We start from the raw sequence: 21,336 nt of genomic DNA on the forward strand, positions 1-21,336 counted from the left end.
GGTATTTTTACAAGCAGCTTGACATATCTACGATGATATGAATTCAACTTAACCCAATTCCAATGTTACATACCCCCAACGAAGAGTGAAATGAAACATTTTTCTTTATTGAGGTTAAACTATTTTTAACGTATAAAAGTGTGACAAGGAAAAACATGGAACATTCGAAACAAAAAAGAAATATGTTCGATGGCAAGTTCTTGTTTTTATTTTAAGAAAAAAATCGATTTATAACTATTATTTCAGCTATTTCAGTGAATCCTCAAAATGTCAAGATGGTAAGACATATTACATCGTACATTATTACATCGTCTTCCGCTACTGAGAATTTCAATAATCCCACGCTCATGAAAAGAAATTATTAGTACCTTTTAGGAAACGGTACGACAATTAATGGTAACAAATTTTGAAAGCAGTTCATAAAGCAATTATTGAGTAACATTATATTAAAAAAAAAAATGCCTAAATAATCAACTTTTCTAAAGCACGATGTTATTCAACAAGTTTCTTATGCAATGGGTTTGAATACATCTTTCAAACCTGTTACCATTCGGTAAGAGGCAAACTGAAGTATTAGAGAGAAAAACAGAGCGCAAATGATGATTCATTTTTAACCCGGTAATAGTGGAAGAGTCTTTCTTTTTCTATGGAGATAGCAAATAAACCCAAAAGCTTGCAAACCTGACCCCGATAATTTAGATCAGCAATGCGACCTCCTCTGGAAAAGGCCACGCCCGGAGGCACGAGTTACTCAAGGTCAGAATCGGCGCCACATTATTTATTAGCGACTTCTTTGATCATCACTTACTGTTACTTCATATTATCATCACAGACTTTGGAAATTCCCACCATTTATACACCGTTTAATATACTCTGGCTATTTCTTGCCGATCTCGTTTGGGTTTTTTTTTTCTTGTAAGGCTGAAAACCTAAGTTAGTTTCACCTCAAATAACTCGTAAACCGTTGGTTACAGAAACATAAAGTCAATCGGGGTGACTTTATCTAACTTTTCAGTGCCTTTTATTGAATTTTGCTCATTTATGACGTGAACTTCTGCTTTTTTTGTTTTGGTTCGAAATTTCTTCAGTAATAATGAAATCCCAACGATTCGTTTTCACACCTTTTTCATCAAGTTCAATTAGTTATTCAGTTAATTTTTTGTTTTGTTTTAGTGGGACAATGACATCCCGGCTTGGGGTGGCTTTGTCCTTCAGGTAAAAACCCCTTTGAGACAAAAAGTCACCCTTCCAGGATAATTCTGAATGTGTTCAGTGTGAATTTTAATACACAACAGGTGATGTCATCCGGACAATACTGAATTTCGACTAGTTCTGTGTCACTTATTGAAGATTTGTATGGACTCTGCCAAATGGTTCCTTAATTGTTTAACTGCCAACATGTTTAAACAGAAAGTGTTAATTTTAAACTTTTTCCCTCAGACGGGACAAAATCACCTTTGAGTGGACAATTCCCTCCCGGTTGACATTGAATTTTTTAAGCAAAACACCGAAATTACATGATTTACATAGATTTGAAATAATACAAAAATCTCATTTATTCTTTTTCCAACTTACTTTGCTGGAGAGCAGCAAACCAAATAACGGTTTAAATACTTTTCCTAATTAAAGGTATGTTCCTATATTCAACGGTTTTTCGTGTTATTTGAAGTGGAAACGGACTTTAACCCCGTGTAATTAGGTTGGAATAATTTATAATAATATTGCATTTTTTAACAAAAAAAAAAAAAGAAAAATATCTGAAAATATTTATAATCGCTCCACATCATTTACTAAATTTTTCAAATTTAATGAAATCCTTTTAAAATTCAAAATACCCCTTTTTGTCCGTACGAGTATTTATACCGATCATTTATTCTCTTCTTTAATGAAATATTTAAATTACGTCAAGTTCGCCATTTTGAACGTTTATTCGTGAACTTTCACATCTTAAAATATTTGTGCAAACGGTTGAAAGAATTTCTAGTTCTTTGGAGAAAACAATTTTGAGGAATTTTTTTTTTTTTTTGAAGTTTCTGAATTCGACAAATTGAGGTGAAATTAATTTTATCAGGATAAGAACAATTTCATGCTATATTAACCCATTTTTGACCGCTCCTAAAATTCATAACCAAATTGCACAATTTTTTTTATATATTTGTACTGGTTGCTGAAATAACATATTTGAGATATTTCAAAAAATTGGAAGTACATTTGGCATATTTTTCTTTGTAGTTAATATAAATTTCCAATTAATTAACTTTCAACTAATGTAAATAAATATAAAATAATTAGTAATTATGATTTAGAGACTTCATGTGTCACGTGACAAAAAAAAATTAAGGAAAAACTTTTTTTTTTTTTATGTTTTTAAATATCTATTTCTGTTCAAGAACATGGAAAACAATTTCCATATCCAAAATTAGGATAAAATTTTCAAAGTTGAATTTATTTGTAAACAAATTTTAAAAATATGACAGTCATTAGATATTTCAGTTTCCAAAAATATAATTTCATACAAAAAATTGAATGATGATTCAAATGAGATAAGACTGGGTTTCTATTCGCAATAGTTCTCTGTCATCAGAAAATCAGCGGATGGGAACAAGACTCAAATTTAAATTAGCAATATTTCTGATTCCTTGATTGAAACTTCTATAAGGTGTTTAATTGGAGACATCAATAATATTATCTCGTGAATACAAAAACGGGCTATATCATCAAGCATGTTCAGGGTTTGAAGCGAGCAGAGTGATGCTCGCGAAAAACAAGAGGATTCCTATCTTAGGGGTCATTCACATATTACGTCAACATAGGGGGGGGGGTTCGGATTTGCTGACTTTTGATGACAAGGGGGGGAGGGGGTTTGAAGGTTGCTGCTTACAAATACAAATACAACGCCACAACAGGCAAAATGCCCAACGAGGTGGCTGAGAAAAAGATGCCCACAAAAATATGGATGTCATATATTTCAAAAATACAGCAACCCAATTAAAAATGCAATTAACAAAAATTATAAACAATATGATAATAATATAATGATAAAATATTATACGATGCCCATAAAGAATACTCATGGTTGTCTTATTCTAAGTATGGATAGTTTCTCGATTTACCCCAACATGTTTATCCTATTTCTTTTTAAACGTGTCAGTTGTGTTACAATTTACTACCTCCGGGGGTAAGCCATTCCATTTATTAACAATCCTATTCGAGAAAAATTCCCTGCGACACCATAACCTTGCATTGTCCCTCACCAATCGATACTGGTGTCCCCTTGTAAAAGCAGTCGATTGGCGGTGTACTAAAAGTTCATGGTCCATCCTATCCATCCCATTGAAAATTTTGAACACTTCGATCATATCTCCTCGACACCTGCGTTCATCCAATGTAAGCATATTCAAAAAATGAAGTCTCTCTTCATAACTCAAGCCCTGTGTGCCAATAAGGACACGCGTAACTCTTCTCTGCACCCCTTCAACCAAGTCTATGTCCCAAAACCTTACAGCATACTCCAGTCCAGGACGAACTAAGCCTCGAAAAAGCGGAAGAATGACTTTAGGAGAACGCGAAGAGACTTTTTTGAAAATGAGACTAAGCATTCTATTTGCTTTTTTGACCACCGCTGAACAATGTTCAGAAAACCTAAGCCGCTCGTCAATAAGAATTTCCAAATCGATGACCCTAGTTGCATCCGGGATAGTGACACCATTCAACTCGTAAGAGAACCGTGGGTTGTTCGAACCGAAATGAGTGACCATGCACTTATCAACGCTAAACGTCATGCTCCATTCATTTGCCCATGCTGCAATCCTGTTTAGACTGGTCTGGAGCGACTCCCTATCGCTTTGATTCTCGATTACCCCCATTAGCTTCACATCATCTGCGAATTTGCTAGTAATCCCATCGATACCCTGATCGAGTTTATCGATAAAAAGTGAAAATAGTATGGGGCCAAGGACACTTCCTTCAGGAACTCCACTTGTGACGTCTGTCCAACCAGAGAACAGAGAATTCCCCGTTCACCATAACTCGTTGCGACCTATCTCTTAACCACGATTCTACCCAATTCAGCAAGTTGCCCCCAATTCCGATCTCGTGTAAACGCTTCAAGAGTTTACCATGTTGGACCCGATCGAATCTTACGTCATCAATCACCCCTTTTTGAAGATATGAAATATTTTAAGCTGCTGACGGGGGGGGGGTCAGTGTTTTGTTGACAAGGGGGGGGGGAAGGGGGTCAAAAATGGCTGAAAATCTGCTTACGTAATACTTGAATGGCCCCCCTAAGATAAGGGGACCATTTTACAGGGTGTTTCATAAAGAGCATCCAAAAGGAATGAAAATTATTTTGTTGATTACGAAATTATAGTACAATATGTGTGAATAATGAAGGAAATTCAAATGTGACGGTGGCACCTCCGCAGAATAATAGAAAGTTAGAAGCCACAACGGGCAAATTGCTCAGCAATATGGCTGGTAAAAAAAATAAAGGAAAAAGTGAAAAAATTAAAGAAAAATAGGAAAATATCAAAAAATAAACGAAATTGCATTTAAAAATAAGCTCATAAAGATGTGATTGCAATAGTTTAAATACAACAACCCAATTAAAATAAATCAGAAAAAAAAAACTAAAATACACTCACTGCCCAGAAAAATATCGCTGGCATTCATTCATTCTGTAATTGAGAGGAAATATTGATATTTTTGAGTGAGGGTCGGGGGGGGGGGGAAGCATTTTTTATAAGAAAAAAATTTTATACCAACCTGTGATAAATAAAAAAAAAAGATTAAAACTAGTAAAATTTCCATTCTCTTCTTCAAGATGTAGGAAATTTATCCCTTAACATTCGATGGAAATTCGCTGAGATATGCTGTGTGACTAAAATTTTTGATTTTTGCCGATTCTTCCCTCTTTTTTATCTTGAAAATTACCTAGACTGTAATTTTAGCATGTAAAAATTGGCCGGTGATAAAGAATTTTAATCTCCGATATCTATGCGAATTTTCATCCAAATTTCACGGAATAAATTTTTTAGTACAATAAAATCATTAACATGCTTTTAGTTTTGCACTAATGACGCTTTTCAAATTAAGGCTGTACAAAACATTCTGATTTTTATTATTCCACGAATTACTATTTTACGAAGATGTCATTATCACAGATAAAAAAAAAATCATTTTTTTTGCCGGTAATATTTTGTTAGTGCTTCATTTTTATTTTAAAACCAACCGTAAAATTTCTATTATTTTTCGGACAAACAACATCGTATATACAACCCTGCATATCCTGGATACCGTTTCATTGAAAATTGTATACAAGAGAAAAAAAAGGTATGTATATAAATTGCAATAAATTGGTCATTATGCATACTTACCAATCGTCTTGGTAAGTTTGACAAATTTATCACTTTTACCGGCGATTATGCATAACAACCAAGTTTCGTTGGTGAATTTGATAAATTCTTGAAATTTATCGCCTTTATCTGTGATTATGCATAATTCTCTAGGTAATAATTGGTGAATTTTATGAGTATAAAATCGTTCCAAATGAGTCTAGTATGTGTGAGATGAATATAGTCAGACCCTGATATAATGATAACAAATTTTACGATCGTATTCCTGTATAATGAGATAATACATGTATGAATTGCCGTGTGTAGTATATCATGTACTACGATTTATCATGCTTACCAACGACGCGACGCTTGGGTATTATGCATAATAGCCGGTAAAAGAATATTTTTTTAAGTAATTATTAAATTTACGACCATACTTTTTGCCGCAGTGCATAATCACCGGTAAAAGTGATTAATATGGAACATTTATCAAATTTACAAACGACGCTTGGTTAACAGTGCATAATCGCCGGTAACAGTAATAAATATTTAGGGAAATTTATCAAACTTATTAAAATTTTCGGAGATTATGCATAATAGCCGCATTTATCCCGTTTACCGTGACATATGCAGTAATATGAGAAGCCAAAACTCGAGCTAATCAGACGTCAATAAGGAAAAAATAATAGTTAATTACCCGTAATCCCTCATTCAACACACGATCAGAAACGCAATAATTTCCTCTCACGGAAACTGGAAATAATTTAATCAAAATAATTATGAAAAAATTTGAAGAGAAATTAAAAACAATAACTTTCGAGGCATTTTATCGCTTGTAGGTATTAATTTGATTTCGGTTTAAATTTCGGAAATATGAAAACCCATATCAAATTAAATTTGAGAAATTAAATTAATAATTCTATGATAATAATTAATCATTCAATTAATTTTCAACTCATTCAGAAAACTATATTAAAATTCTCAGAATATACGAGAATATGAGATGAAATATTAATTTTTCTTTCTGATTTGAAATATCATTCGAATTATTTTTAGTATATTTATGCATAGTTTTTATGTTTTTTAGGTCATTTCATCAGCGTATATAATATATTTTACGGGTAATTTATAAGTCGAATAAAATTTTAAATTAAAAGCTGCGAAATTTGTTTTGATTGTACTTAAAAAAAAAAATAACACTAATGCAATTATTGTTCTCCTACAGGAAAAGCATATTGATAATTTATAAATGCGTGGAGAAAGTTGTTAATATTTTTATTACGTTAAATATTTCATTTTCACTGCTGACCCGGTTGTTGCATATACTGTATACTCTCTGAAAGAGCTTCTCTCTTCCCTATTCCGATTTTTCATTTGGTTCATTGATAATGCTATTTGCAATTTGGTTCATTGATAATGTCATTTGCAATTTGGTTCATTGATAATGCTATTTGCAATTTGGTTCATTGATAATGCTATTTGCAATTTGGTTCATTGATAATGCTATTTGCAATTTGGAGAATCAATAAATGCAATTTGCAAATCGAGTAGTGTATACAGATCCCAATGTTCAAAGAGTTATATCGATGATGTCGTTTGATAGCAAAATAACATGAATGAATGTTAAATATTCTCAGTAGAACCTTGGCTATCCAGCTTAATGTGACGGAAGGGCGGGCCGGATAACAGGATAAGCCGGATAGGCCGGAGTTCTATAAATGCAGTACTCACTTCCTATCCCCCCCCCCCCATACCATGCTTTTCATACTAGAATCCACTCTTATATTTTCTGGCCTCGAAGTACTTAATAAATGCTTATGTACTTCTCTGACATGTTCTGTTTTAAAAATTTACAACAGCAAAAGTCCAAGAATAAGAACACTGCACACATTTCAAGATGAACTTTATAATGTCTAACTTAATTGCATGAAACATAAAATCATATACACTGTACAGCAATGTTTTCCAACGGACCATTTTCATTTACTATTATTGCATCTAGTGTTGCGAACTTGTTATTTACTACTTGAGTTTTCTATGATATGAAAATGATAAAAAACGGCACTTTTTGCATTTCATAGAGAGAGAAACAGCGGGGAAATTGATCTTCGTTACAAGGAGTCCGCGGTGCCTTTACCTCAGGGCCGTAACTAGGATGGGGCAATCTGGGCACTGCCCCGGGGGACTCGAGCCGAATGGGGGGGGGGGCTTCACAAAAAATTTACACTTATTTTGCATAATTTTCTCCTTTTTAAGGGGGGGGGAGAGCACTCTCAATAAAGTGCCTGTCCCGGGGCCCAGAGAAGGTACGCTACGGCCTGCTCTACCTTCTCTAGAAAAGGGACCACTACATCAAAAAGTTTGGGAAAGCATTGCTGCACAGTACAAATCCACTCACTTTCAAAATGAACAAAGCATAAACGTGAAACATAGGGCTAAGTTCTTACAAAAATTATTTAAACTTATTTTACTGTTCATTGATAAATGATTACACAAATGTGGAAAGGCGATATTGCAATTGATTAATGTATTATTTAGTTTTAAACCAGGCCGGATAGCCGAGAATCTACTATCACACTAATGCAATTATTGTTGTCCTATAGGAAGAACACGTCGATAATTCATAAATGCGTGGAGAAAGTTGTTAATATTATTGCGTTAAATATTTCATTTTCACTGATGACCCTGTTGTTGCACATATACTTGAAAGAGCTTCTCTCTTGCCTACTCTCATTTTTCATTTGGCTCATTGATAATGCAATTCGCAATTTGCATTTAAATCGAGTCGTGTATACGGATTCCAATGTTCCAAGAGTTATTTCGATGATGTAGTTTGATAGGAAAATAACATGAATGAATGTGGAAAAAAAAAAAGAGCTCCAACAAAAAACGCGAACAAACTCGCGAAACCGTTTCTGGGTCACAGTCTCGTCTGTGACCCAAAAAACTTGGTATTTTATTATTATTATTTTTTTTTTTTTTGGTTACCTGACCGCGAAGCACAGAAGGTAAAAGTTTCAATAGCTCACCTGCTCACCCCATCACCTAACGTTACGAAAATATATAGAAAAAAACAAACAGAACCAAAAAAGAATTGTCGGCATTGGATTCGCACTGCTAAAATCAATTTCGGTTTTCCGATTCGCCCACTTTAACGCGGTGATTTATATTTTCCGTGCATGAATGTCATATACCATGCGTTTTTACAGAAAAAAAAAAAATTCTAATTTTAAAGTTATAAAGCAAATCATTGAAATCACTTATTAATGAAAATTAACAGGAATTGATTCGTAATGCAAAATCGATTCGAACTGATTTTTTTTAAACTGTCATTTGCTCGTTGATTTTTCGAATGAGTTAAGGCAAAACATGAATACGGGGGGGACCCATCCGGATATGCCTCAGGTGTAATTATGTCTTTTTGGTGAGCCCGTGGGCTTGTGCAATTTTTTTTCCCTTACAACCCTTTCTCATTCTAGTCTAATTTTTTCACTGGACTTGCCTACCTTGGCTAAAGCCTACTTTGCCTCCTTTACCTATAAATATGCTTCTACAGAGAAGAGCTCTATGATGATGAGATCTTGTGCTATGGTTTTCGAGAATATAGTTTCTAAAGGCTGGTACTTCTGTTAGACCTCACCCCCCCCCCCAAAAAAAAAATCCTATTTTCACCAGGGGCCCATAATGTTGAAGAGACGTCCATTGTTGAAATATTCAAATCGATTCAAATGTAATCAAAATTGAATTCCCATGAAACATTGAATTGAATGTTTCATACAGTAATTAATCAATACTTAAAGAGTGCAAAATTAAAAAGAAAACAAAAAAATAAAAACATCAAACACACTTGAGTAGTTCATTGGACACCGTGCTTTCAAACAACCGGAAGATCAGAGTGAACTCGAAAAAAATGTTTATTTTACTATAGTGTATATTATAATATTTTTACTACTACTATTACTTAAACGAACATGCACCTCGTACACATTCCTCTGAAGAATTTCTAACGAATCGTGACTGTATGTATGTGCATAGCCCTAATGTTGTTAGAGCTGTGCTTATTTCGTGTTCTTGCTGGTGCTGCAATCTGTGTCCCATACTTTGAAGTAAAGACGATAAATTCTTGAATTTTTCATGTGTTGTGAGCATCATGTTGAAGGTCTGCCTGGTCTCTGTGGAGAGACTTTTCCAAATGGGAGACCGGCTCGCGCATTAACGCCTTCAAAAGTTGGAAAATCGTATTATATATATCTACTCACACACACACACACACACACACATATGTAATTGATTTTCTGTGAGTGTGTTTGTTCTCAGAAAAAATCGGCAATTTTTGATCGATCGTAGCCAAATTTTGGATAAATTCCAAACGGGACCCGACTTGAACGATAGTCTACTTTAAAAGTTTGTCAGCGCTGAGCAAATGCCCGAAATGGGCGGGAAAACTGTCGGGCAACAATGGTTTCTTGGCCTCAACGATCACTTTCGGAATATTTACCTTGGTTACCGTGGTTCTTTACCAATACGTTTCAAACATGTGTATGCCTTTACAATGGTTTGCCATTTCTTTAATCCTGTCAGTATATGTATAATAGTTCATATGCCTTTATAATGGTTTGCCATTTCTTTAATCCTGTCAGTATATGTATAATAGTTCATATGCCTTTATAATGGTTTGCCACTTTTTCAATCCTCCCAGCAATTGAAGAAAACCCGGGCCGCACCAGGTATTATAGCTAGTTTTCACTAAAATACGTCCAAGACAATTAAAAGTTATAGCGTGTACATTTTAATCTTTATTGTAATTTAGAGGGCATAACAGTGACGCATGTCAGGAATCAAATTAAATATGCTTAATCATCGATATAAATTTCCATAACATTGAATATGTGATCTAATCGTCCTTTTGAATCTCGTATAAATGACATTCACCAGGAGATACAAACCAGAACAAAACAACAAAGATGGACGATGTACGTTTTCATTCATTTTTCTTCTCTTTCAAAAAGAAGTTGTAGAATGATAGAGCAAGTCATGATAGTCTATTCAAAATACAGTATAATCCTTATTAATGAATAATTATCGGTGATTGGATATCTCTCCGTATGAATAAGCAACTAAAAGAGGGGGGAAAAAAAACAAACCCTTTCTGACATTGAAATGAGTGAGCGCTCGGTTGTTCAAAGTCATCCTGTAAGACATATTTTGTTATTCCATAAGCATGAAAAGAGACAGAGGGGATGGAAGTGCTTGGCAGACTTCATAATTACTCTGGCGATGTCCTTGGACTGTTGAAAAACCACCAGCTGGATTTCAGTCGTAACGGAAGTAGCTAATCAGCGACAGTAGCAGGTATGGAAGAGAGTGAGGCGTGTGTGTGTACTAAATGATGAACTTAATTATGTTCTTTTTTGACGACTTTGCGAGTGCTCACTTCGTATTCGTACACAGTCAGTGAGAGTTCGGGACCCCGTTGATCCCAGATTTTTTTTTTTTCTGGGGGGGGGGGAGGTATGTGCATTCTAAAAGGAATGCAATATTACAGAATGTATGAGAATGCTGGAAAATATGAATAACAGAAACTAAACGTGGAGAAATCGGAATTCGAGAGAAATAATTTCAGAACTAATAAAAATTCAGCATGGAAGAAATAGTTTCAGAATTATTTAAAATTTAGAATTGATGAAAGATATAATAGAATAATTAAAAATATAATAGGTAGAAGTGGTGATTCTGGAATGAAAATATAGGTAATTTCAGAATTAAGGAGGGGAAATAATTCCAGAATTGATGAAATAAATAATTCCATAATTGATGAAAGAAATAATTCCAGAATTGATGAAAGAAATAATTTCAGAATTGATGAAAGAAATAATTTCAGAATTGATGAAAGAAATAATTCCAGAATTGATGAACGAAATAATTCCAGAATTGATGAAAGAAATAATTCCAGAATTGGTGAAAGAAATAATTCCAGAATTGGTGAAAGAAATAATTCCAGAATTGATGAAAGAAATAATTTCAGAATTGATGAAAGAAATAATTTCAGAATTAACGGTATCAGAAATGATAAAAGAAAAAAAATCAGAATTTATGAGAAAAATAATTTTGAGTGTGTGGATGGAAGAAATAAATCCAAAATTAATGAAATATAAATAAGTTTAGAATTGATTCAGGATAATTTCTGAATTCGTTCATGATAATTTCTGAATTCCTTCATGATAATTTCTGAATTCATTCATGATAATTTCTGAATTCATTCATGATAATTTCTGAATTGATGATCATGATGATTTCGGAACACACATAAAAAATCAAAGTTAATGAAAGCAATAAAATTCATAATTCATGAAAGAATTAGATTCAGAATTACTACAAAAATCAAATAAAAATGAAAGAAACTATTCCAGAATTAATCGAAATACATTAAATAAAGGAATAATGCTATACCTAATCAAAGGAGTAATTCTAAACTTAATTACTGTAAAAAAATAATTCTAAATTAATGAAAGAAAAAATTCCAAAATCGATAAGCGAAAAAATTTTAAAAATTTATTCAAGAAGTAAATTTAATTACTGAGTCTTCATTAATTTGGGGACCCCCGTTCGATTCAAGTCCCCTTCCCAGTCTTCTTTGGCCAGTGCATAAAGACACTTCCAATACGAGATGCATCCGCGAGTCATCGCTCGAAACAAGGTGATCTAATCTCGAATAGGAACTGATCGAACACCAACATATTTACCTCTTTGGTAAATTATGGGTTGACGGAACATTGCCGAATATCGTAATACTTTGATATTTTTACTCTTTTTTTTCATTATTTTCCTTCTTACATGGAGAGAGAGAGAGAGAGAGATGAGGAAGTGAGATATATTTATGCAGAGAGACAACGCAATCCGACCTACTTGATCGTTCGACCAAAAGAAAACCAAAAAGAATGCCATTCCATCCGCGAGCTAAATAAATAGGAAAAGAAAAATATATTCAGTTAAAAAATACGAAAAAAAAGCAGTCACGCCAGTTGTTTCGTAGGAAAAAGAATGATACATCGGATGCAGGAACTAAACATTTTTTTTTGATAATTCGTTCAGAATTTGGAGTAGAAAATAACAACCAAATTATGGAGATCGTTCATTTCGAGATCGAAAGTGTTTTCGCCGGTGAAAACAAAACGTTGTTTAGACGTTGTGATGGGTGTTTCAAGAAAAGATGATTGGAACTTCAACAGATGGAAGAACTTGAAGAGAAAGATTCAGAGATGGAAGAACACATCTACAAAAAAGCCGCCCTTACCAGACGCGGGGTCCGGTGCGGAAATAAAATTGCGGGGGCCCTTAGCACTGATTTTTTTTTTTTTTCTTCGGTGAGGGAAGGGAATCGAAAATGCAGGAAATAATTTCAGACTTGGTGAAAGTTTAGAATAAAAGAAAGAAATAATTACAGTTATATGGTGGAAATTCAGGATTTTTATGAAAAAGTATTCCAGAATCTTTTTTTTTATAGATGGAAATAAAGAGAGATCCAGAAATATTTCTTCCTAGATAAAAATGTAGAGAGAGATCCAGAATCATTTTCTCCTAGATGAAAATGCAGGGAGAGATCCAGAATCATTTTCTCCTAGATGAAAATGCGGAGATCCAGAATTATTTCTTTCTAGTTGAAAATGCAAAATTCCAGAATTATTTCTTCGTAGATGAAACTTCAGAACTTACGAAAGGAATTGTCGTTACCGTAAATGTGTGCCCTCAAAAACGCGGAACTCGGTGCGGCCTCACTTGTCGCACACCCCTAAGGGCTGCTCTGCACCTACATTATAATTATTTGTTATGGGATTATATAGTTGAAAATTGAACTAAGACCATTATTACCATTGGCGTACGCAAGGAGGGGCGGGGGTTGGGGTTCTAACCCCCTCAAGCCGAGATTATAGTGTTATTTTGCAGGAAAAAACGAACCCTCCCCTCCGTTGAGAAGAAGAGAAAAACTGACTCCCCCCCCCCCCCATGAGCAAATTCTGCATACGCCTATGTTTATTACACTATAAAAGTATGATAAAAGATTTTTTTTTTCACCAAACGTGAAAAAAAAGCAAACAAGAACAATAAGCCAATTGTTACATTCGCACGAATGTAACCGATACGCTCATTGGTAGGATTTTTCAAGTTTTGTAAATGTACTTTTATAGTGTTTTTTGTGTTCTTGAAACGGTGGTTTACTGCAACCTCTGGTAAGCCGATGTCCCCGTCGATAAGTCTCGCCACAGAGAGCAACAGGCCTACAACGGTATAAATATGCAGTCAGTACAGTTCGAAATATAGATGGAAGCACTACAACAAGCTTTCCGCACTAACAAACTCTGCGTAGGCTCACGACACATACACTCACAGCTTACAACATAGCCCAGATAATCTTCGAACACCTGCTAAAACCTTTCGTTTAGGCAGAGCGGCTTGCCATGAGATCTGGTTAAGAGGTAAGGCTACCAGATTTTTAATTCCCACAGGTACTATATTTTTAATGAGAATAAAATGGGACATCCAACCAATTATCACAAATAACCGCTCATTATTTTATGAGCAAAGTAAAATTTCGCCAAGCAAAAGATTACCGATTCAGAGCATTAGCGCCCATTCGAAAATTTTATCCTGCCCGCAAAGAAAAAAAAAATCAATTAATTTAAAATACGGTTATCGACGGAAAGTTTAATTTAACTCGCATGTGCGAATTGATGATAGAAAAGACCTCCACACCAATTAAAACAACCATGCTTCAATTAATTCATCAGTTTATCATTTATATGTGAATGGAAAGTTATTTTGAACGAAATAAGGGCCGCATGTCGTAGAAAAGTTTGCGCATCCATGTTGTGGCAGCAGGAGTCTTTATTCATGAACACCAATCATGCACAGCGTCAGGAGAGCACTCGCGTGACTATTTTCGGGGGTCTGGATAAAAATCACGATAATTCATATCAAATTCGAAATTAATTTCTTATATAAATTAGAACAGGGGATTTTTACCAGAGGTCTATGGACCCTCTTGGTGTCAGTATAATTAAGCTGAGTAGGGTTAGCTTAATTATACTGACACTACTCCGACCTATGTTGCGACCGTTGTGGTGGATATATTTCATTGGAACTTGGTATATACGTTATTTGGACCATGGGAAAAAGATAACTGTGGTAAAAAAATAGCCATTTTTTTACCTATTGGTCAAAAATTTGAACTATTATTTTTATTGAATCTTTCTTTTCCCCCCATAGTCCGTACATTCTATATACCAAGTTTCATCGAAATACCTCCATCCAAGTGCAGATTCAGAGGAGGGCGATTGTAGCGATCGCCCTTCCCCAGAGCCGAATAACGAAATGAATTTTTCTGCCTCGTCAAATATGGGATGATCCAATGCATCTACACAATAAATCACTTTTCTGACACATCAGCCTGGATCATCCGCTTGCCTCCGCTTCATTTGCAGCTCAAGATGTCCGCCTCAGCTTCGCTTCTTTCGCATCTTAAGATATCTGACTGCACTTCATTCGCAGCTAAAGATGCTGCATTGAAGTCATGTGCAGCCGAAAATGTCTGCCTCGGCGTCATTCACGGGCGAGAAGACTTCTGCACAGGCTTCTTTCGCAACTGAAGATATCTGCCTTGACTCATTTGCAGCTGAAGATGCATACCTCCACTCCATTCTCAGCTGAAGATGTCTGCCACTGCCTGAAGTTATCTACCTCGGCTCATTCGCAACTGAAGATGTCTGCCTCCACTTCATTTGGAGCTGAAGATACCTGCCTCCGCTCTCCATCCTCTGCTGAAAATATCTACTTTTACTCCATTCGGAGCTGAAAATTTCTGTCTCTGCCACATTTGCTGCTGATGATGTCTGCCTTCGCTCAAGCACCCGGGGAGGGGGCGTGATAGGAACCATCGCGCCTCCCAAAAGCCGAATAATATAGAAAATTTGTCTGTCTCGTAAAATACGGGACGATCCGGCATATCGTCCTAGATTCGCGCCTACCTGCATCAGAATGAGCACGACATAAGTCTGAGAATGAGTGTAGTGTTAGTTTATTTATAACCACCCTGTATGAATGTTTCTTTATTTTCTTTTTTGTTGTAAATTACAGTCAAATCCCGTTATAACGAACTCCAACAGACACTTCGTTATAACGAAATTTCGTTATAAAGTAATTCCAGGTTTTTGCATTGTTACTATGTGAAACTTATCTGGGCGGTTATAAAAGTTACCGTTAAGAGAGATTTCCGCTATAACGGTATTCGTTAAAGCGGGATTCGACTGTATAAATTTTCTATATAGGGACCTGTGAAAAATTCTGACCCGGAAGGCCGCCGAAAAACCCAGTCTGGGGATCAAGACCTAGTTAAAATTGAAAAACAAAAATCGCTGGTATTTTGTCAGAAAAATGAGACGAAATGAAAGAAAACTCACTATTGGTGGAAAACAGAGGTGTTTTGAAAAAGGAATTTCGAACAATCCGAGCACCACGAAGTTTCGAGACTCGAATTATCTGGATAGATATTTAGAATTATCTCGAATTATCCATCTTATTAGATTCGATTTTTGCCTCCCACTATCATCATTAGTTTCATCGGCTGCCCTATTTTATGTCTTTATAGCTCTTGTGAAACTTAGAGAAGATAGAAAAAAAGTTTTACGAAAGTGATATGGTTTCACAGAGTTCTTAATTAATCACGAATAAATGTGGTTTTTAACTCATTTAAGCCTATTTAACTTTCCTGAGAATGGTGGAATTCGACTACAGCAGTGCATGTGCGTGATTACGGAGAGAATATATAATATGGAGAATCGAAGTTTTTTTTTCATTCGTTCTCTCCCATGCGTTATTTTGTGCACCAGGTGTGCGTGTATGTGTGTGTGCTACCGTTTTGATAACGCAGCCCAACAGACCTTACAAACACGAGCCGGAAAATGTCTCTCTCTCTTTTTCTACCAACAATCATCAAACTGCTGCTGAAGCTTGTCATAATTTTCACCTGCACTTTCCACGAGAGAGGAGAACAGCTGCATCCTCTCTCTCTCTCTCTCTCACTCACCTGAATTATACGCCTATAGAATTTACTACTATACGACTATTATCATCATTATTATCCAAGCAAGGTTGTGTAGTTTTCGCAGCACGTGGAAGCGTCAAGTAATGCCATCTGGTTATTGAATCTAGAAATTTGGAAAAAGAGTTGTGCTTAGGAGAGAAGGCTCTCGAATTTCACTAGATGGCAGCATCTTCTATCGAGTTTCAAAATATTATATTTATTTATGGATTTTTTTAAATATTTCTATGTGTAATTTTGGTCACGGGTAAATAAGTCCAGGTAGCAGATAGATCAGTGCCGTTTTAACTCATGTATTCACCCGGGCACGGCCCGAGGGCCTCAAATGAAGAGGGGAGCCTCACAAAAATGAGAATTGGTTGAAATTTCCGAGAATTGTTCAGGTAGGGCCTCAGAAAAATCACTTGGGGCCCCACGGTGCTCTTGAGACAGCCCTGACATAGGCCAGCATCGCCTAGAGATAGAAGGCCTCCGTAGTCTGCTCGTGACGTCAGTAAGTAGTCAATTTTCCCTCAGAATATTCAGGGGGAAAAATTCCCTGCTCGTACCAGTATCATCGTTGTGAGCAAAAGAAACGATCGGGCTCAAAATTGGCGATTTCTATTCCCCACATCCAATCACTATGCGGTATTTGCGATTGATTGATTGATGACCGCTCACGCCCAGAGTTGTTGTGCAAGACAACTTCCTCTCTTCACCTCCTAGGAGGCAGGGTCGTGTCGGAGAGCATCTTCTATTTAATAAACAAATGAAAAGTTATAATATACATTCTATGGAAACAGTCCATCAGAAGACATTGAGGATACATACAATCAAGATAAACTAAGAGAGAAATGAAAAAAAAAAAATACAAAAACCAGCGAAAACAGATTAAATACACGCTAATTTGCACTAATTAGCTATGCACTATTACATAGTACATTCTGTGGAAACAATCCATCAGAAAGCTTTGAGCACAATTCAATCAATATTAACATAAAAGAAAAATGAAATATAATTAAGTACCAAAGAAAAACAGGCAAATTTACACAAATTGGCTATGCACCATTATATACATTCTATGGAGACAATCCGCGGTATTTGCGAGCCAATCAAGAAGATTCTACGCCAAAATAAGAAGAAACGAAATAGGATGCTGCGTTTCAAAATGTGGCAAACTTGCTAGGTAGTCTGAATGACGTTTATAGCAAACAGTGCAGAGGCCTTCTATCTCTAGGAGGTGCTGCATAGGCTCTGGTACAGGAACGTAGCCACTACTACTACTAAACCACACATGTACCTCGTCCATATTCCTCTGCGGAACCTCTAGCGAATTGGTACATGCGGGAATGTGTGTATACGTGTAGTGAAACCTGACGTGAAGTTTGTTTCTGTGTAATGCTTGTTATGTGTAGTTCTGCCATCTGCCACCAGTTTTTCTAACTGTGAGTGAAGTGTAATGATTGAATAATTAATCGTTGTAGGCCTGTTGCTCTCTGTGGCGAGACTTTTCAATGGGGAGATCGGCTCGCATTTGCGCCTCGAAGTAGGAACGTAACCAGGAATTTCGTTGGGGGGGGGGGGGTGGGAACAAAATGATAGAACAATAGATTTGGACATCTTTTTCCCTTTTTTCTGTCATTTTCTCACATTACGGGGATCAGACCCTAAGTCCCCCCCCCCCCCCCCGCTACGCCCTTACTCTTGTAGGGTTACCAGGTTCGAACACTGAGAAAGAAGGACGCCTGCGCACCCACCCTCGTTACTAAGGGTGTCCAAATTTTCCAAATTTTCACAACAGATGACGCCACTATTCTGACTAATAAAACTGGCCAAAAAAACAATAGTTTTTCCGACTAAAAAAGAAAGATCGAAAAACTTTTGGGAAACTCGACGGCTATTGGTCAATGGAGAAAACCATGAAAACACCCATGTCAATGAAGAAATATATGTTTAAAATTTGAAAAGAAGAAAAAATTTCCAAAGAAAAACCAAGTAAAATAATTCCAGAAATCTGAAAAGGAGGACAAAATGATGAATTTTCCGAAACGTAGGAGGACGCTTGAAATGACATCAAAAAGGAGGACGCCTGGTAAGCCTAGGCTCCCGATCATAAGCGTAGTAGGTTCTTCAAACGGAAGGGGTGAATCACCAAGGGTCCGAACAGGACTGGAAAAATCTCAAAATATTTACTTAGTCAAACAATCTGGAATGTAAATAAAAATAATGCACTGCCGAATCCATAACTCCCACATACTGCAGCTGGGCCCCTTATAGGCTAGGATCTTTGGTGGGTCACTGATTGAATTTTCCATGGGGTGCCCCCACTATTGTGGATTTACAGTGTGGAAATGAAATGCTAAGAATTATTTGGAGTCCTTTCAGCCTCATCCTATCTAGCGGGGAAAGGCGGGGGGGGGGGGTGCCCCCCTTTCCCTGCTAGTATTTATGTGTCAACGTCAGGCATGTGATTTCAAAAAAGTACATGGCGGATCAAAATTTTTTCATGCCCGGGACCTGCCGGCAATATGTATTACCAGCCTAGGTGCGTACCCTCCCCCGGTCAGTCACTAAATTAAAATATAATGACGGACGAAATTCAATGAATTTATTATGATAAAAAAACACCGAAAATTAAAAAAGTATTAATACTGGAAACGATTATTAATTATCAAGATTATAAAGCTCATCAATTAAAAAAAATTAGAGCTCGTCCAGAAAGTTTTTTCCCATATGGCAGCTAGGACTAATTCGTCTGATGTTTAAAAAAAAGGCATATATTGTACTTTTTCACCAATGACCCTTTATTGATAACATTATGAAGATGACGTGCAAAGAAAGTATTATATATATTACTTTGAATGATAAATATATATATTACTTTGTGTGATTTATTTTGAGAGGAAAGTCGATATTTCGAAAAACTGATCATAAGCACGAATGGAAGAGATACCCAGAATAAAAGTGGGGTACAATCACAGTTATACGGTTAATTACACATGCAGATTTGTTTAGAAACTTGAATTATGTAGATTTTGCAAGTTCATCTTATAATTCAAAGACTAGGATGAATTTGCAAGATCATCCAATTCAAAGATTTTTATGAGTGCACAGGGCCGCAGTTAGAAACGAAAATTTACTTAGCCACCCCATAAAATCAATTATAAATTTTGGCAACCCTCTTCCTCTCCCACCTTAATTTTTAACGCAAAAAAAAATTGTACCGGGTGCCTTTCCTGGTTCTTCCAGTAGCACAACGAGATAGCACAATATCTGGACCACATCGTTATATATCGGAATGTGAGAGGAATATCAGAGATCATAACTACACTATAGGACAATCTCGCCCTATATGGTGAGCATTATTTATGATATTAATTGATTAAGTCTTTAATTTTTCAGTCGAATATGTATTTGATTCCATGAGAATAATCTTCGCTTTGAAGGACAACTTTTGGAACAATGAATTATTTCAATGTAGTTTGAAATACACAAATCTATATCGTGAATCTGATAATGGATGTTTGTCAGATTCACGATATAGACCTGTGTATCTTATATATTAAGATAGATCTATCTTAAGAGGCATAGATCTATAGCCTGATTCTGGCATAGATCTATATCGTGAACCTGACAAAGATCTATATCAGATTCACGATATAGACCTGCTATTGATCTGTCTAGGGAGACATAGATCTATCTCCTGGATCTAACATCCAGGAGATAGATCGTGATCACCTTCAAATCACCACCTTCACGATTTACATCGTGAAGGTGGTGGCTCGCTTTTTTTTTCATTTAAAAATTTTTCCCCACTTTGAAACATATATCTCATAATTGATATGAGTGTTTTCGAGGTTTTATCTGATTGTCCAAAATAGCCGTCGAATTTCCTAGAATTTTTTCTTTTTTTCTTTATCGGTTCTTTTTTAGTTGGCAAAAACTATTGTTTTGGCCGATTTCACTGAACCAAATAGTGGCGTCATCTGTTATGAAAATTGGGAAAAACTACGTTATCGAGGATTCACGCCGGAATCCTCCTTTCTCAGTTTACGAATAATCAACTAGTATTGTATACCCATACTGAGTTGGTCTCTGACCTTGACGCGTGAATGGAGGGTTCATTTTTCAAGGAGGGTAAACGGGGGGGGGGGGGAAGAGGGGAAAAAACAAAAAATAGCGCAAAAGACGCCAAACAACCAAAATACCAACCTGCTCCTTTTGCCTGCGACTTTTTTACAGAAAGAAGATGAATGGAATCGCCCATCGTGACATTTCATGACGTATCCACAGACCAACTCAGCGTGGGTGTACAATAACTGTACAATACAGACATAGGGTGACCATACGTCCCGTATTTCCCGGGACACTCAAGGTTTTCTTTTTTTTTCTGGTTGTCCCGACTTCTTTACAAAAGTGTCCCAGTTTTCCCCGTTTTTTACATGACGCCTACTTGGATTTTTATTCTTTATTGAAGTCAAAGATTGAAATTATTTTTCATCTCATAAATTATATTATCATAATTACAACTGTAAATAAGAACATTAATCTCCCACATTTGCCTTGTTGAATGTTTTATTTCGTGGAATTAATTTTAATCTACTTCAATTTGCAGTAACGCTTCGTTAACCCGCCATTGCTATTTTTCCGTAATTTCAGCAGCAATATTCGGCAACTTCGTACACTTTTGGCGTTGTTCTTGGCAATAATTGGCAATGTCCCGTATTTGTCTCTAGGGAACATGGTCAGTTTACACAGAAAATAAACAGCAATAAGATGGAGCACGTACTGCCATCTATCAAATAGAAACAAAACTATTTGTTACCAATCTTCATATAAAATTCCACGTTATACGATAAATACATATAATTATGCTCATCATCCAGAAAAGGTCTTAGTCATGGCCCCCAGATCCTGAAGCAGGGC

The sequence above is a fragment of the Pholcus phalangioides genome, unplaced genomic scaffold (genome assembly GCF_987345545.1).
Source record: "Pholcus phalangioides strain wild (caught in Gottingen) unplaced genomic scaffold, Ppha-v1.0 ptg000013l_1, whole genome shotgun sequence".
In the NCBI taxonomy this organism is placed as follows: Eukaryota; Metazoa; Arthropoda; class Arachnida; order Araneae; family Pholcidae; genus Pholcus; species Pholcus phalangioides.